Source organism: Pinus tabuliformis, chromosome 5_1 (assembly GCF_031772625.1).
Source record: "Pinus tabuliformis cultivar Carrire ecotype Pingquan chromosome 5_1, CPIR1, whole genome shotgun sequence".
NCBI classification, from domain to species: Eukaryota; Viridiplantae; Streptophyta; class Pinopsida; order Pinales; family Pinaceae; genus Pinus; species Pinus tabuliformis.
This window is the reverse complement of record NC_142305.1, coordinates 198,396,888-198,416,087: the sequence shown is the minus strand read 5'-3', so window position 1 is coordinate 198,416,087 and position 19,200 is coordinate 198,396,888. Positions and strand designations below refer to the sequence as shown.

The following is a 19,200-nucleotide window of genomic DNA, read 5'->3' as shown; positions in this document are numbered from 1 at the left end:
TTCTATTGTTATCACACTACATGACTATTGTATCTAGGACCTGCTCAAATAGCTCTCTAAAGAGCTTCCTCAACCAAACTGGCTTGTAGCTAGGCATGCTAGTAACAATGTACCCTGCCTTAGTCGTGCTTAAAGCCACAAACTTTTGTTTTTTTCTCATCCAAGGTATCATCGCAAACTCCAAACTAAAGTAACACCCTTAAGTGATTTTCTTGTCAATAACAGTTCCATCCAAGTCAACATTTGTGTAACTAATGAGTCTTATCAATAGGTATATTTTGAGGCCCATTTTGCTATCCTCCAACCCTTAAATTCTCTTTTTTTCACATTAATTTACATTTCTTAGCCATAATATCACTAGTATAAGATAACTAATTAATTACTAAAAAAATGACTAAAATTTGCATATAAATGACCATTTTTCAGTTGGTGACCAATAGTGGCTAATTTACATTATCTTGTAACGCGATCAACTTTTTGTTTTTTTTTTAGCTTAGTCACTAATTGTTTGTCTCAATTTTATCATCTAGTAGTATATTTAGTCATAAATTTGATCTTTACTTTAATCATTGATTTAGTCATTTATTGTCACAATTAATGACCAAATACACAACAAAATATATTGTTATATTATCACCTAAGAAAACTAATTAATGACAAAAAAAAGACCAAAATGTTGGTCGTGTTATAAGATAATATAAATTAACTAATAATAGCCATATATATGCAAATTTTAGTCATCATTTAAAGCCAATTAATAACCAAAGAAATACGACTAAATTTCGGTTGTGTTATAAGATACTGTGAATTAACTACTAATAGTCACATATATGCAAATTTTAGTCATAATTTAAAACCAATTAATGACCAAAGAAATATGACTAAATTTCGGTCGTGTTATAAGATACTATAAATTAACTACTACTAGTTGTATATATGCAAAATTTAATCATCATTTGTAATCACAAATTTATCATTTACAATAGTCATTTATATTCTCTGTTAGTTTCATACTTATTATATAAACAACTGATTTAGTAGTTTATATTCATTTCATTTATTTTCATTAATAATCATTACAAACGACTAATTTAGTTGTATATTTATTTTATTTGTGTTCATCATTAATCAATATAAACTACTAATGTGGTAGTTTTAGATTGATTTTATGTGTTTATTATTAATTAACATAAATTATTTAGTGTGGTTTTTCAACTAAATTAAAAAATGTCATAAAATATGTATGTTCATCTAATATGAAAACACAAAGTTACATATGATAATTACAATACTAAAAAATATTAAGTACAACTATAAATAATTTCAACCATAAATTATATTATATGAATTGTAAAATATTACAATATGAGTTCTCAACTTGATATTGGTTGGACTACAATTTACACATGAAATATTGTTTCATCACTTTAAAACATTATCGTTGTGTGTTCAAGGCATTGCAAGTGAATTCACAAACTCTAAAGACTTGACCATCAGTCTATACATGTGCCTCATGCAGGGTATTGGCTATAAAGAGTATCACTAGTTTGGTTCTCTATTGGCCCCAAAATGCCTTCCACTCCACCAAGAGCTTGAATAACATTTGTTCAATAATTATTCATATTCCACAGCTTCCCATCATGTTGTTGTTGAGTCCACCAAAATGGATTTTGTTTCAATGTGACCTAATACTGTTTGAAGATTGTTCATACTTTCCAACCTTTTTCATAAGCTAGTGTGTGTCTATCTTTTTGAAAGGGAGTATTAATGCAAGGAATACCTCTGCCCCATGAATCCTGTAATATCCAAGCAATAGAAGTAAGTGTTGTAAACAATGTACGTTCAATATCTATAAAGATAATCCAATAGAAAGCACACCTAAATATCCTCAAGAGTTAATAATCTATTCTCAGCCTGTGCTTCCTGCCTCTTTAAAGCATATTCTAAGCCCAAACACGTTGAGAGTCTAAGAATTCACTCTGCCATAGACCATCTTTCTATCTTAGCACAAAACTTTGAACTTTCACTTTTAAACAACTTTAACTAGAGACAAATTGCCTACACATACCTGTATGTATTGATAGTAATTTAGAATAAGTTGATCTTCCTCATGGCTCATACCACCACGGAAGTGTGTAACTCCAACATCCATTTGTAGACTATAACATAGGTCACTTTGTGGGATTAAAATATTGCCCATAGATAACATTCCAATCCCTCCAATTTCCTTGGATGTATAGAATATAACATGAGGGAACCTAATTTACAAAACATAAATTTTCAAAATAATATTCAAATCTAACCAGGCAATTTAAGTTTATTGAGTATTTCCTTTATGCATATTACTTTCCTTTTCCTATGAAAATACACAAGATACCTACTTGGCATCTTGGATTTCAAACCAATCTTTATATGTGTTTGAATTTTATTTTCAGATTTGACAAGGAGATTGAGAAGCTCGTGTGTATGCATTGTTGCTTCCTGGAGATAGGTTATTAGCCTTGCACCAATTAAAGGAGAAAAACTATTATGTAATAAATGTCTAAAATAAGAAAATGTATTCAAATTTACAATCTAAAATAACTTGGAGCATCATGCAAGTAGAGGCATGAAAAATTAGTACAATTCAGTATGCAATAACTAGAAGCACTTACCTATTAGTACAATATTCCATTTGTTTACGATTTTGGTAAAGGTTGTTGACCTTGATGACATGAGGATCTGCCTAACACAATTCTCAAACACCTTCATGTATTTATCATAAACCTGCAAGAAAGAAAAAACACTACACTCTTCAGTCCACTCATTTGCAAATTCTGAACTCCATCCTTTGTAATGATAAATGATTCTTGAGACATTCATGTTTGGTAATATTCAAACCTCAAATCCACACCTACACATAAAAAAACCATAGAAAATTTATCTTTCAGCCTTTTTCATAAAACATATAACTTAACAATACATGGAAACAAATAAGCTAGGTGGGCAAAGAGGACTTACCTACTGAAAATAAAATTTGGGTTGTCTTTGCTATAAATATATACAAAACTGTTCTCCCTGTTGAAAAGTAACTAGGTTTGGTCTTCATAATGAATATGTAATTGTGATTTATGTAATTGATGAAAAGAAGAAAAATAAAATTATTATTATGCTTGTCTCATGGGTTTCATGAGTAAGAATTTTCTTTTTAGTCCTGACTACCATTGTGAGCCTTTAGGATTGAATCATCTAGTCATAAGGTCTAATTGAGTCTATGTCGTGTATGAAGGACCCTTTTTAGGAATGTTATAATTTATATGAGTTATTAGATAAATGTAAACAACCTTCCAAGACCAAGCAAAATTTCCTCATGCAAGTCGACTTCAAAATAAATTAATTATCTCATAATAATTATGTCGACTTACCTTCTTTAGGTCGACTTATTTTAGTGGAAAACCACTTTAAATAGATCCATAGAAGTTGAGACAAGAATTTCAGAGGATAATTTTCGGCATAACCACAAAAGATTGGGTTAAATCATAGAGATAACTTTGCTAAGGACATGTGCGGAAATTACAGTGACCACATTTTCGGGTATTATAGTTTTGGTGCCATTATAATCTCGTTGCTATCATAGTTTTTGGCTCCCACATTTTTATGCTACCACTATATTACAATCTCGATGCAAATACTATCTTAAAGTAACCAAAATATAGAAGGTCTGGTACTACCACAATGAGAAGGGATCAATTTTATCACAGTGGGAGTAAGGTAGCAGTACAATAAGGAGTATAGGGGCAACAGAGCAGTGCAAGGGTAAGAAGGTAAGGGCAACAATAAGGATAGTTGTACAGTCTTGTAAGGTGCCCAAGGAAGCTGAAATAAGGAACAATTTTGAAGCAGTGAAGAGGAAGAGAAGCAAGCAGGATCTTATCAAGGAGGTTTCATGTCTTTGTCTTCGAAGGGAAAATAGGTCAAGGGTCTTGGCCTTGGTATTCGTCAGTTGGAATCTCTATTAGAAGAATTTGTGTGGGTTTTCCTCTCAAAGAGTGAGAGGTTTTAGACCTGGATGACAAATTATATTTTGTGTCTCTTATCTCTTTATGGTTTATGAATTGGTAGTTGTTTGATGATGCAAAACACTAATAACCTAAGTAAAAGAAGATCTTAATTTAAATAAGTAAAAACACTCACAAGAAGTTACTAATAGAAGAGAAATCATCTAATATCATTGCCATAGTTTTCCCAACATGGTATTGGAGCTAAGGTAACTAAATCAAGGAAGGGAATCTTATCAAGAGACACACAAGGATCAAATTTCAAGGAGGGAATTGAAGTAAAGATCATCTTGGAGTCAATGGAAGCATCATAAACCTAGATAAAAATAAGCCTACAAAGAATTATTGGGATCATCATCAAGATAAGAAAGCCAAAATCCTACATCTACTCAAATTGAAAAGATCTACATTCAAGTTAAAGTGTTTTAAAGTCTATTCATCCAAATGAATCTAGATCAAGTTCCGGCGTCATCAAGTCTCTCTCTCGCTAAAACAAGTTCTTACCATTAAAGACATCTGTCATGCGGAAAGAGTCAATTTTGCGGACAAAACCAACCTCCCTAGAAGCTTAAGGCTTTCTAGTGACAAACAAGACAATTAAGAACAATCCTTCTCTAAATATGCATTTACCATATAAGAAATCAAGTGTTTAGATCCTACCTGTAGTCCAACGCTGTTGTAGTAGTCCAGCCTCGTCGATCCGGATGATTTCCTCCCTCTCTTCGAAACCTGCATTCACTAACAATCAAACGATTAAATAGCACCTGAATATCTCATAAAATAAAACATATTTAACATACAGACCAAGGAGTATATGAAACAACTCATAAATAACAAATTGTTGAGAAGAATGGACTTATTTGTATTAATAGGAAACAAAAGAAACCATTACAACCTGAGCCTTGGTGTTGTGCAAGTTCCTCCCAGGGTCCAGCAAGAGTTTTCCTTTACTTTGACCAGCTCACCCACTTCCAAATGAAACAAGAAAGGATGACAATCTCTCCTCACAAGCTTCTACAAGGAAGTCCTAATCTCAGCAGCATCTACCCTTAGGAATGTTCAGCTTTCAACCTCCCCTCCCTCTGGCCCAATGCATGTATTTATAGTGCTGTAGAGGAAGTTAATCAGGTCCACCATCAATGGGATAAGCCCCTCTTTGGGTGGGTTAGCTCCCCTCTTGATGGGATAAGTTCCTCTTCCATAGGGATACATGAACCATCTGGAGGCGCTCCATACACGTCAAACAAGCTTCTAGAACGCTCTAGAAATGACCACAAGTAACTTTTTTGGAGTGAAACTTGCGCCTTTTGACCTTTACAGGAGTACGCACCCATTGCTTTACAGACAGAGCATACAAGTACGCAGGTATTGTGAACTTGGGTTGAGTACACGCAGGTAAGGCTAAGAGAAACTGCGTACCAGAGATAATTGACTTTAAATGACTTTTCTCTCTTTCTTGGAGTTTGACATGGAAAGCAGAGGCATGAGACTTGCCAAGGAGGATAGTATGACAATTGATGGAGCCATACTAACTGCAAATAGTCATGGTGACATTTTTTAGTGTAACAGATTGCCCCCTAAAGTGCGAAGCCTGAAGTAGATTTAGGGTTTCAAATCATCTAGGAAGGGTGAAGTACTTTATCATTTCAAGGATTATCTGTGGAGAGCCTGGTCAGAACCTGCAAATATTCAACACAAAATACATATATAAGATGATATCATCGCTGAGGTAGGCATTCCCATACTCAGATTGAAAACTTTAACTAACAATCTAACTACTGCTCTGAGATACAAGAATGATTTTGCAGTACATCATAATCATAGACAAATGTAGACACAGTATGGGCGCAGCCATCTGTTTATGATTAGTCTACTATATAATGAATACAAAACTCCTCGCAGCCTGGATGGTGGAAACTAGATCCAGGGTCTTGATTTCTACTTCCCGAATTGGTACGATTCTATCCATGCGAATAAATGAGTTGATGTCGAACATGGTAGAAACCACTTGATTACCAGTCAATGATGTAAACTGTTAACAAGTGTGAGAGAGACCACCAGTGATGTCAATGGTTCTCAAAGTACCCAGTACAATCCATGAGATGTGAATGAATGAATCGATGTCGAACACGTCATGGAATCCTTCGATCGAAAGTCAATGATGTAAACTGTCGTCAAAGGCGAGAAACCTGCCATTGATGCATGCAGACTTCAAGGTACTGACGATTTCTAAGTCATCTCTCTAGATAATGTGCTGATGTCGATAGAAAGCGACCCGTTGCAGGCAAGCCCACAACACGAAATCATAGTTCAAGTTGAAGAAATGTTGCTGTAAGGACTGACTCAGGGATGGTCAAAGATGAATGACAAGTATTTTGCATATGAATGGTTTATTTGCAGAGACCTCTTGAACACATAACGACACGACAGATGGCTTGGCGACGATTGACCCAAAGTTAATACCCAGAAACGGTTGAAGACTTTCAAAGTGGTTTTAATCAACTTTAAGACAAAGGATTTCCCAACCCAGGTGAACGAAAAGTGTCGTGTTCAAGAGTGGTAGTAAGGTTCTTCTGTGACGAAGGATAACAAATAGGTTCATTCTTCTCTCTTTTCCCCCACCATTTCTGGCAAGTACCTCTTTATTTTTTACAAGCTTGAGGAGGATAACATATGCTTGATTATAAGCTCATCCTTCGGATGAGTCCAACTTAGTTTAGATTCGAACCCTAAGAAGGAGTGGTTCGTTCCTGTTTGTAATCGAACAGGTCCTTTACTGTGAAATTTTAACGAGTCCAGTATAGGAGAAACTCGGCGTTTTTCAATTTTAGAGAGTCTGAAAAAACTAAAGAAGACTCCAGGGTTGAACTTTTTCGTAAATTTGTGTCTCTCAAGCCCGAAAAAGTATAAAATAATACTTGAGAGAACCGCTTGATCTTGCGACCAAGGAGTACTTTCATGATTAGTGTCTCTGACCTAAAAAGTAAAAAGCGATCAAGGACACGTCGTTTTATTTCCAGTATCGAGTTTGAAACGACAAAAACCCGACAATCTTTTCCTGTTTTTACGGTCAGAAAAGGGCTATAAGGGGACCGTCCTTTAATTCCGTTTTAACGAGTGTAAAAGAAACGCTCGGCAATCTTTTCATGTTTTAGGAGTCAGAAAAGGGCTTAAAAGATGACTATGATGTTTTGGTTCGTGAAAAATGATAATTTTCTCTGAAAGTCCTTTTGTCCTGCACAAAAACAACACATTACTCATACCTGTTTAAGATAGGCAAAAATACATTGAAAAATATCTCTCCATGGTAAAAAATAAACAAACCTAGCATTCTTTATCCAAAAAACCTATAAAAAGGCTTTTTACCATGTCATTTTTACCATTTTACTGTTGAGGGAGAGAAAAGGGCTTTTGGCAAGAAACTTCTCATGGGCTACCGTCGGAATCGAGCGCCGTCTCTTTCAGGTATTCCACAACATCCTCTTCTTTGTTTTCATCCGTTTAGAATTTCATTTTAAGCCCTAGTTTGATTTTTTGGGGGCTTTGGGGTTTTAAGATACGCCTTTCGGGGTACGCAGGTGCCCCATGGGCGACCTGCGTACCCCGACATTTTCGTTAATGGGAAAATGGCCGGAGTACGCAGCCTACCTTCAGAACAGCTGCGTACCGCCGCTCTGTTTCTGAACGCGGGGTGCGTACTCCGCGCAAAGCAATTTCAAAACCCCAAGCCTTAAAACTAAACCATTATTTTTTGATTTAATGAATTCTAATGGGTGTTTTCTGGTGTGTAGATTGCCCACCATGCTTGATTGGCGCGAAAGAGAACACGAAGATGTCGATTTGGCCGCAATAGATCATCAACCTTCCATTGATTCTTTGAAGGCATGCGGTCTCTACAAGTACTGGGCCATACCTGGCATGAGGGCCCAGGTGCCATTCTTAGAGTGGCTGGTTGAAAGGTGGAACGTCCAGGAACAATGTTTTTACATCGGAGGGCACCAGCTCGAGATAGAGCCCTCAGACATATATTTTCTCACTGGTTTTCCTAATAGAGACGAGCAACTATCTCTGTTCGGGACTAGGCCGGGTGGCCAATCCCTTGCTAGTCTCCGGCTAAAGTGGTGCAACCATCAAAACCGGGAGAAGGGGATAGAAATCAAATACATATCCCGTCCTGAACTCATGGTAATTGCCTTTACAGTTACCAGACTCTTCACCACAACCCATCGCATCAACTTTGGCTCCCGAGGTGGCCCAACCGCAATTGTCATGCGGAAAGAGTTAATTTTGCGGACAAAACCAACCTCCCTAGAAGCTTAAGGCTTTCTAGTGACAAACAAGACAATTAAGAACAATCCTTCTCTAAATATGCATTTACCATATAAGAAATCAAGTGTTTAGATCCTACCTGTAGTCCAATGCTGTTGTAGTAGTCCAGCCTCGTCGATCCGGATGAGCTCCTCCTTCTCTTCGAAACCTGCATTCACTAACAATCAAACGATTAAATAGCACCTGAATATCTCATAAAATAAAACATATTTAACATACAGACCAAGGAGTATATGAAACAACTCATAAATAACAAATTGTTGAGAAGAATGAACTTATTTGTATTAATAGGAAACAAAAGAAACCATTACAACTTGAGCCTTGGTGTTGTGCAAGTTCCTCCCAGGGTCCAGCAAGAGTTTTCCTTTACTTTGACCAGCTCACCCACTTCCAAATGAAACAAGAAAGGATGACAATCTCTCCTCACAAGCTTCTACAAGGAAGTCCTAATCTCAGCAGCATCTACCCTTAGGAATGTTTAGCTTTCAACCTCCCCTCCCTCTGGCCCAATGCATGTATTTATAGTGCTATAGAGGAAGTTAATCAGGTCCACCATCAATGGGATAAGCCCCTCTTTGGGTGGGTTAGCTCCCCTCTTGATGGGATAAGTTCCTCTTCCATAGGGATACATGAACCATCTGGAGGCGCTCCATACACGTCAAACAAGCTTCTAGAACGCTCTAGAAATGACCACAAGTAACTTTTTTGGAGTGAAACTTGCGCCTTTTGACCTTTACAGGAGTACGCACCCATTGCTTTACAGACAGAGCATACAAGTACGCAGGTATTGTGAACTTGGGTTGCGTACACGTAGGTAAGGCTAAGAGAAACTGCGTACCAGAGATAATTGGACTTTAAATGACTTTTCTCTCTTTCTTGGAGTTTGACATGGAAAGCAGAGGCATGAAACTTGCCAAGGAGGATAGTATGACAGTTGATGGAGCCATACTAACTGCAAATAGTCATGGTGACATTTTTTAGTGTAACAACATCACCAAGAAGTCATCACTGATCTTCATTAATAAGACTTCACCATCAAAAGGGATCCCCCTCTCTGTGAGATCAAGGATCATTATTGAAGAAAACTATCTTCAACAAAGATAAGTGTTATATTCTCTATGTCATCATCAACATCAAGGAAGAACCAAGGAGAAATGAGCCCTATCAAGTAAGTATATGATCTTATCTGAATCTGTCAAAATGTATTTTTGCAAGGAGAGCAACAATTTGGTTGGGGATTCAAACTATCTTGCATGGAAGAAAAGGAAAAATCTAAATCTCATTGAAAATGAGGTCATGGATCATGCCAAAGGATCTATCACAAAACCAGGAGAGGAAGATGAGCAAGCTCTTGCTAAATATATGAAAGGGGAAGTTAGGCTCAATGTATTCTCATAGAATCCATCAAGGATCCCCTCATCCCATATGTATCTAAACTTGCAACTTCAAAAGAAATATATGATAAACTGGTAGAGTTGTATGCCGTAAGAATTGTCAGAGAAGTCATATCATTAAGGCAAAAACTCTACAAGCTGAATATGTCTAAGGAAGATGGAATAACCTCATACTTTATGAGGATATCTGATATCTGAGATAAACTACAAGCACTGAGAGAAGTCATGTCTGATAGTGAAATGACTACAGTGGTACTAAATGCACTACTTGAGGAGTGGGATAACTTTACTTCAAGTATTTATCAGAAGAAAGAAGCTAATACATTCCCGAATCTATGGTCACTATGCAAGATTGAAGAATATAGACTAAAGGCCAAATCTGATGTGGAAATAGGTGAGAAAAATCAAGCGTATGCTACAATGACAAGAAGAAAGGGACAATTTGGAAAGTTTGGTCCTTAAAAAAAGAAAAATAACATGGCCAAAATCCAATGCTATGGGTGTCAAGGATATGGACACTACAAAAGAGATTGTCCTAAGCTCAAGAAGGACAAAATCAAAAGAAGAAGAGAAGAAGCCCACATCACTGAGGAAGTGGAGGATGCTGAAAAGATGAAATCCAAGGAGGAGGAAGTAATAGATCTCCACTATTGAGATAGTCTTCCTCACCTAGCTTATTTTCAAGTTCCTAAGTCTTATGTTGTAAGATATGGCTATTATGATTCACTTAATGGGATGCATCAAGGCATCATAGAAGCGAGAGCTTTCGGGACATCAGCATGAAATATGGTTAAAATCTATGGAAGTCAAGAATATAGCTCTTGGGAATCTCAATTAAGTGGAAAGGTCATCTAGTACAAGGTTCATTAGACATTTGTCAAAAGGAAACCTCTGCTAATAGGGATACTTCAGATCCTCAAGATTCTCTGATGGGATCTTCATTGAAAGGTTCACTGATCATGAGGAAAAGCAAGTTTTTCATCAAGAATCCCAATCTTGTGGAATTCATGGGATGATGGTGTGATGACATAAATGTGAATAAGTTCAAGTGATTGAAGCTCTTTCAATCAAGGAAGTTGTTGCAGAAAGTCTAGATGACCCAAAGAAAATAAATGATGTATGCATGCTTATATTTGATATTGTGGAAGTCATGTCATATGGTTGTAGGTAACATGGATCAATGTTGTAGAGCATGATCAAAAGTAAGGATATCCTCCCCCAAAGGAATGCATGAATGCATGGGTCACATATTCACTAGATGAAATCAACATAAAATGTCTTCATATGAAGTATGAGGTGGTTGACTACAATTGATGAACTTTGATTGGAAGCTCCTGGGAATGTAATATGTGAAGAAAGGAAGGAAGAGATCATGGAATATGTAACCATGGTAAAGGTAATCAACATCCGAAAGACCAAGAATATTTGACTTGGATGTATCCATGGAAGATATGAAGACTCTGATGAAGTCTGAAAAGGAAAGAAACCCTTGACAATATATATATCTTTGGGAGATGTGTCGATATGTATGCAGGATGCTGATGCAACTAGAAGATGTCATGATGAAAGACCATCACAAAGGTAATTTTGATTCTTTTTTATATATATTTGAATGGGTTTATACAGAGATGCCAAGGGAAGATCTATGGATGTCTTCCAACATCGATGCACATGTAGTAGGATGTAAAGGTCCTTAAGTAAAAATGGCATGAAGGAAGGCCAGATATGGATTGATGGATCAATTTTCGATGATTACATGGTTGACTCATGGATGAACGTGATGGATGGTCGGTGCCCTATGTAGAAGTCACAAACATGAAGACTCGTAAATAATGAAAAGAATTTCATGACATCGTGAAGAGGAGTTCATCAAGCCATTGGTTATCCCATCATCTCCACCTAAGGAGATGTTGTAGGTACCTAATTAAAAGGGAGATTGGAGACAAGTTTCTTACTTGGAAATTCCTAAGCCAAGAGGGAGCTTAGGTACATTCCTTTTATAGGAATGAGTACATTCCTTTACTAGAATAGATATGTCCTCCATAATTAAGAGGGAAAGATAGACACATCATTCTTGTCTTCACTTGGGAAGACAGAAAGGAGGATTGGCTAAGCATCTGGCATCCGATGCTCTTTGAGGATGTATTAGGGCATACAAGATAAGAGTAGTCGTTGAGGACCAATATTCTTTGAGGACTAGGAATCCAAGATAAGAATAGTCTTGGTGGAACACACCTTGGGAACTCGGGTGGGATATGTTCCAAGAGAGACAATGATGAGGGTGTATATACATTATTGGTCATGCCAACATTGTGCTCTGATCTCATGGAGAGATAGAGTTGTTAGTCAAGGCCTTGCTATGTGACAATGTTGGTTGATATGATGCTATACAGATGGGTTACCAATCCGATTCTTCTTATGAGAAATTATTCATATTGAGAATGACCAAGTGCCATTATGAATACCTCCCTAGTTAAGAGGGAGTGTTGAAAAGTAACTAGGTTCGGTGTTCATAACGACATGTGTAATTGTGATTTTATGTAATTGATGAAAAGAAGAAAAATGAAATTATTATTATGCTTGTCTCATGGGTTTCATGAGCAAGAAATTTTATTTTTAGTGATGACTCCCATTGTGAGCCTTTAGGATTGAGCTATCTAGTCATAAAAGTATAATTTAGTCTATGTCATGTATGAAGGACCCTTTTTAGGCATGCTATAATTTATATGAGTCATTAGATAAATGTAAACAACCCTCCAAGACCAAGCAAGATCTCCTCATGCAAGTCAGCTTCAAAAGAAATTAATTATCTCCTCATAATAGTCATGTCAGCTTACCTTCTTCACGTCGACTTATTTAAGTGGAAAACCACTATAAATAGAGCCATCCATAATTTAGTTCGTGACAAAAGTTTGGACAAGAATTTCATAGGATAATTTTTGGTATAACCACAGAAGCTCAGGTTAGATCATAGAGATAAATTCACTAAGGATAGGTGCAGAAATTACAATGACCACAATTTTGAGCTATTGCAGTTTCAGTGCCATTATAATCTCGCTGCTATCACAGTTCAATGCTCCCACATTTTGATGCTATTACTATACTACAGTCTCAGTGCAAATACTTTGTTGGTGTAACCACAACATAGAAGTTTTGGTGCTACCATAGTGAGAAGGGATTAGTGTTATTACAGTGGGAGTAAGGTAGTAGTACAGTAAGGAGTGAAGGGGCAATAGAGCAGTGCAAGGGTAAGAAGGTAAGGGCATCAATACAGTAAGGAGTACAAGGGCAGAAAAGCAGTGCAAGGGTAAGAAGGTAAGGGCATCAAAATAGTAAGGAGTGCAGGGGCAGAAAAGCAGTGCAAGGGTAAGAAGGTAAGGGTAGCAGTAAGGATAATTGCACAGTCCTCGAAGGTCCTCAAGGAAGATGAAATAAGGAACTGTTCTAAAGCAATGAAGAGGAAGAGAAGTAAGAAGAATCTTATCAAGGAGGTTTTGTGTCTTGGTCTTGGAAGGGAAAATAGGTCAAGGGTCTTGGTCTTGGTATTCGTCAGTTGGAATCTCTATAAGAAGAATATGTGCGATTTTTCCTCTCAAAGAGTGAGAGGTTTTAGCCTTGGCTAACATCCTATATTTTGTGTCTCTTTTTTCTTTATGGTTTATGCATTGGTAGTTGTTTGATGAAGCTGAACACTGATAACCTAAGTAAAATAAGATCCTAATTTATAGAAGTAAAAGCACTCACAAGCAATTACTAATATAAGAGAAATCATCTAATATCATTTCCGTGGATTTCTCAACACTCACATTCTAATGTTGTGATACTACAAGGGAATTTCGTATTTTTATCCCAAAAAACACTCCTCCCAAGATTAAGCACAAAATATTCAAGAGACCAGACACAATTGATTTTAGATTTTTGAGTAATCTCAGGTGCCTCGAGATTTTACTAAAAGAAATAAAAATAACAAACCAAAGGAAAAAAAAACACCATTGTTTCATCAACCTCATGCGAGCATCTCTATGGGAAACACTTTTTTTTTTGTAACTGGCCATGTTTTCATTGTTCAGATCTAGATTTTTTGTAAGGTAGTGTTGGATAAGATCCATTGCCTCTTCATGAGTGAATCTAAAAAGAATGTGCACCTTGTCAATATAACAAGAATACAATCTTATAGGATGCCTCGTCTCCACTTTGATATCCTGGTAAGTAATGAATTCATCTGGCATATATAGAGGGCCAGCTCTTTCACTTGCCCAAGTCAAACCAAGGACCACAATATCTAAGACCAGACCATAATATTCCACAACAAAGGAGGAAAACTAAAGACCTCAAATTAACCCATATGAATTGGTATGGCTCATATATTTGTATGATAGAACAATGTTGTTTTTTGTAGTGACATAATCAACAATGTTGTGGTTGAGCACCAAATGCATAAGCCTGAAATAATTATTCATTCAGATTCTAGAAAATTAATTGAATCGAAAGAAATATTTCCAGTACTCACAAACTAACGACATAAATAAAAAAAATACCTATTTAGCATTGTTAGATCTATTTTTTCAAAGAAATTTTCAAATTTTGTTTGAAGCATCACAACACATTGACCTTCACTGGTATTCCATATATCCTGCAAATTATTGATTCCTTGACACCACTTATATACCAAAAGTGGAGGTGGCTCTAAATTTGCAGGTTTGATCTAGTTTGGAAAGAGATGGCATTTGTCACCTTCATACCAAAGATATTGATCAAGATATGCATATGTAATTTTCTCAAGAGGTTCAATTTCATACACAAGGATTAGATAAATATACAAGTCCATAAACTCAATTCCCACCTGTAATGTGAAACATAACCAGTGATTAGAAACCTAGGCAGACAACATCTCGATGCCATTGATTTAACAAATGGAAGTGATTAATTATATAACTTACTTCTTTGCAGGAATGCTGTGTAAGAAGATGACGTTTGATATGTGATAATGCCTCATTTGGATTATCATATGCCTGCTTGTTAAGACCCAACTCTTTCCTTTGTTGTTGATTTAAATAGACAACAACACTATAAGATTCTTTCAATCATTCGAGTGCTAGTATTGGGAGTTTGGTATCATCTTTATATGACAATGGTAGAAAAGGAATGGAAGAAAAAAATCTTGATTCTAGCCAATGCATTGTAGTGGTATAAATGGCCACAACTTTCTCTGGTGTTACATATGGGCCATCTTTCAAGTAATTATGTTCATATTCCTGTTAAGAAATCAACTCTCCCCCTTTTGTTGATTTAATCAGATAACAACACTATAAGATTCTTTTAATCATTCGAGTGCTAATATTGGGAGTTTGGTATCATATTTATATGACAATGGTAGAAAAGGAATGGGAGAAATTTTTTTCGATTCCAGCCAATGCACTGTAGTGGCATAGATGGCCACAACTTCCTTAGGTGTTACATAGGGGCCATCTTTCAAGTAATTATGTTTATGTTCCTATTAAGAAATCAACATACTTTATTAGTAATTTATAAACCTCTTTGATCTTGAACATTACAAACTATCCATTCAATATAATGTAGGGGAAATAAAAGCATGCCTACACTGCTTTCGACCAAAGGTATGTGAACCTTCCTAGATTTTTCTAACAGGCTATCTTGTCCACATTTGCACCATGCCTTATACGATCATGATTATAATGAGAAACATTAGTCCACTAATCTACCTTTTATTTTACATAACGAAGAACCATATTCTCAATTGGCCCTAGTAGGCCAGGCACTTGGAGTGCCAAAGAAATTATCTTATTTATAAACTTGAGATATAACAAAGAACATAAATAAAGAAAACAATCAAATTTGTCATGCTTAATTAAAATCTCTATTACCACATGTACCTTCCAGGGGATGTTTGCCTTCAAACAATGCTAGGATTCACTCAAATGTTGCAAAATGGTGCAAGCTTTGTTTTTCTTGATGCCCTCTATCACAATTTTTACCAAGTATGTCAACAATTAGATAATATAATCACTAAGAGACTTGGAAATTGCATAACACTAAAACAAAAGAGAGGGATAAACAAGGATGTAGAAACTTCAAAGCAAACAACCAACTTAATCATTAGAAAATGAGTTAGGAAGAGGAGAAATAACATGCCCATCAAGCGTTGAACATATATAGAATATATTAACTCAAGCCTATTTACTATCAACATCTAAGTGATTTCAATCTAATTGATACATTCCAAACAACAAAAACATCCCTTTCCTGCCAGTTATCACAGAAGGAAAAAATTAAAATCACCTAGCATTGCATCAAGAACATCATGCATGACAACTACTCTAAGCTCCAAATCAAAATGACTTTCAACCCTTTTTCTTGTCACAATGTTTGCCGCTCACTTTGAATAATGACCTTCAAACTGTAATGCAAGCAAGTTTCCAAGCCACCTTTCTAGCAGTGGTACTACACCATGTAGGAACAACTACCATACTCTCAACATTGGAACCCAAAATCCACATTCAGGTCCTTTGCCAACGGGCCTAGTGTTAAAGCAATAATAAATCAAATGCTTAATGTATTTACACATTCCTATTTTCCGCATAATCCGATACTTGTAACAACACATACTAGTTAACTTCCCTACATGTGAAAATGTATATTGTAATCCATTTTCCAACTAGAAAGCATCTACATTTCCTAGTCGAAATTGGATATTTGCATCAACAACTAGTTTTGTTAGTTGCAAAATTTCATGACATAAATGGAAAGCATTTCCAAAACATGACTTCTTATGCTCCTTCACTGTGAGTGGCTTCACAGGCTTCAGATTAAAATTGTAATCAATATGAAAATAATTTAATTTCTTTCGATGAACAAGAAGATTCAACATATAGTAACCTTGTCTACAAACTTTAAGCCCAACCTCTACCCAATCTAGCTCAGTTGTCTGGAAAATTTGCAAGCTTGTAGGAACAAAACAAGTATCTCTTCTTTTGATCCTTTGGAGGTTTGTGACGAAGTTCATTTAACACAACATTTTAGGAGCTTCTAATAGCTCACACAAGCCTTCACTGGATATGTGGGAGGACTGCATGACATGAAACATTCAAGGAATCAAATCCATGGCACATGCAAAACACAACTAAAGAACATGAATCAGCATTAGAAAAATGCATACGAGTGTTCCTTGTACCAATTAGAAACAAGAGGAATATCTTATGCTCGTCACATACGACCTGATCACATATTGAATGGGCGTGGAGAAAACAATAATGAAATACCAACAATTTTTTGTATGTGTGAAGTGGTGTATTGTGCAACAAAGGTTCCACACCTTCTAGAACAAAAAAATCATCGTCATCATCCTCGTAAGTTTTCCTCTCATGGCGATTAGTCTTATGAAAAGAAATTGGATGAATCAAAGGATCAAAATACAATGTTGGTAAATTTGGATCTTCAGTTTTTATGTATATCACCATGGGACTATGATATACACAAAGATTAACTTTCCTAGGCCTGTTGTTGTAGAGATGAGGAAATGAAATTCTATACTCTATCTGAAGTGGAGAGAAGATAATAAGATTATTAATATCATTGAATTCATTCCAGTCATTATCACCCTTCTCCATATCTTAGTTCAAAGGCTCAAACGTTGGTCCTCCTGTTGTTAAAATAGACATGTCAGTGAACTTATGAACTTGATTGCAACAATAATAGTTATGACAAGAGAAAACAAAATAGATGACCAAAGATTGAAACAACAATTTTCTAGGCATAGACTTCATAATACCTAGGATGCACATGTTCAATGTTTTTGCTGTGTAAAATGACTCCATATCAAAGAGATAGAAATAGTTTTTATCACTCAAGTCAAAAAGTAGTTGTCCTGTGAAACAATGCAAAGTTTCCATGATGGGAAGTGATAACTGCCACCTTCTATAAATAGGCCCATTTATGCTCATTGATGATGATGATTATGCTCATAAGCCTCTCATGCACGATGATGACACATAATAATGAGTTAGCTTTGAAGGATAGATGCAAATTAAAAAAAAAAAAAACAAGGTTTGTTTTAGACCTGTTAATGAAAAAGGATTAGTTGAAAGAAAGGAAAGCTTAAAAAATAGTCAACAATAGTCCAAACTAGGAGAAAAGACCCAAAAGTTTCCAATTCTCATTTCCAATAAATTTTGATGAAACTAAGCCCATAAATAAAGCACTATGAACAGGTGTAATATTACCCTTGCTACAGATTCTAGATCAAAGTAGAGCATGATATTTTCAACCTAAAGCATGCACAAAAATATGAAACAACGTCACTCTTCTTTGGACATCCAAAACCGTTTGTGACAACATCATACCAACATCATAGCAACATTTGTTGCAAGTTATCTCTGCTCTTAGATATCAGATATCACAACTACTTTTAGAGATAGGACAAGTGCCTTCTAAAGACTTCTTTTATAAATGACATGATTGAAGATCAAGTGTATCTTAATCAATTGAGAGGTTGAAAAGGTCCTTCATGGGTTGAAGCAAGCAACACATGCATAGTACTCATGGGTTGATGAGTACTTACTGAGTTTGGGTTTCACCAAGACTGTTGTAGATCATAACCTTTATGATTTATATGATAAATATATTTTGCTTGTCTTGGTCCTGTATGTAGATGATATGATCCTTGCAGGAAATTTTGAGAAGCCCATGCATGATGCAAGAACAAGTTATCTAGTGAATTTGATATGAATAACATAGTCCTTATACATTAATTTCTAGGTTTAGAGGTTTGTTAGGGAATAAGTGACATCTTCCTTGGACATGGGAAATACATAACAGAGATTTTTAAGAGATTTATGATGTTGGACTGCAAACCCTTGGCTATTGGTGTGGTTCCAAATATGAAGTTCTATGTTAATTTAGCATCACATTTGGTAGACTTTTTTTTGTACACGTAGTTGATTGGTTCCCTGATGTATCTTGTGAATACCAGGCCAAACATATGTTCTGTAGTGAATGCTTCGACCCTATTCATGGTTGAACAAAAGAAAACTAATTATAAACTTGTTAAGCATGTGGATACTTGAAAAGCATAGTTAAGTATGGCTTGAAGTATGCGGGAGATGGTGAGTTGGAATTTTATTCTTTTGTTGATAAGAAAGAATGATAACTCTAAGCACCTTGGAAATTATTATTGAATTCAGCACGACTTGAATCTGTACAAAATTGATTTGTATGAGAACTAATTTTCTGGTTAGAGAAAATTCAACAAAAATGTAGCATTGTTGGTTGCACTGCACTGTACAGACAATTGATCCTAGATGCACAACTCTTTTTCCAACTAAAATTAAAATAACAAGTTATGTACCTTTTACTTGACAACAATGTTTTCTGTAAAATCTATATATTATTATTACTTTTAGACTCAGGTTTAGGTAGTTACT

At 35.8% G+C, this 19,200-nt stretch overlaps 1 pseudogene; it reads right to left on the bottom strand.

The window, feature by feature from the left end:
* Positions 1-1,511: 1,511 nt before the first annotated feature.
* Positions 1,512-17,721, bottom strand: LOC149164073 (pre-mRNA-processing-splicing factor 8A-like; annotated as a pseudogene).
* Between the last annotated feature and the right edge of the window lie 1,479 nt (positions 17,722-19,200).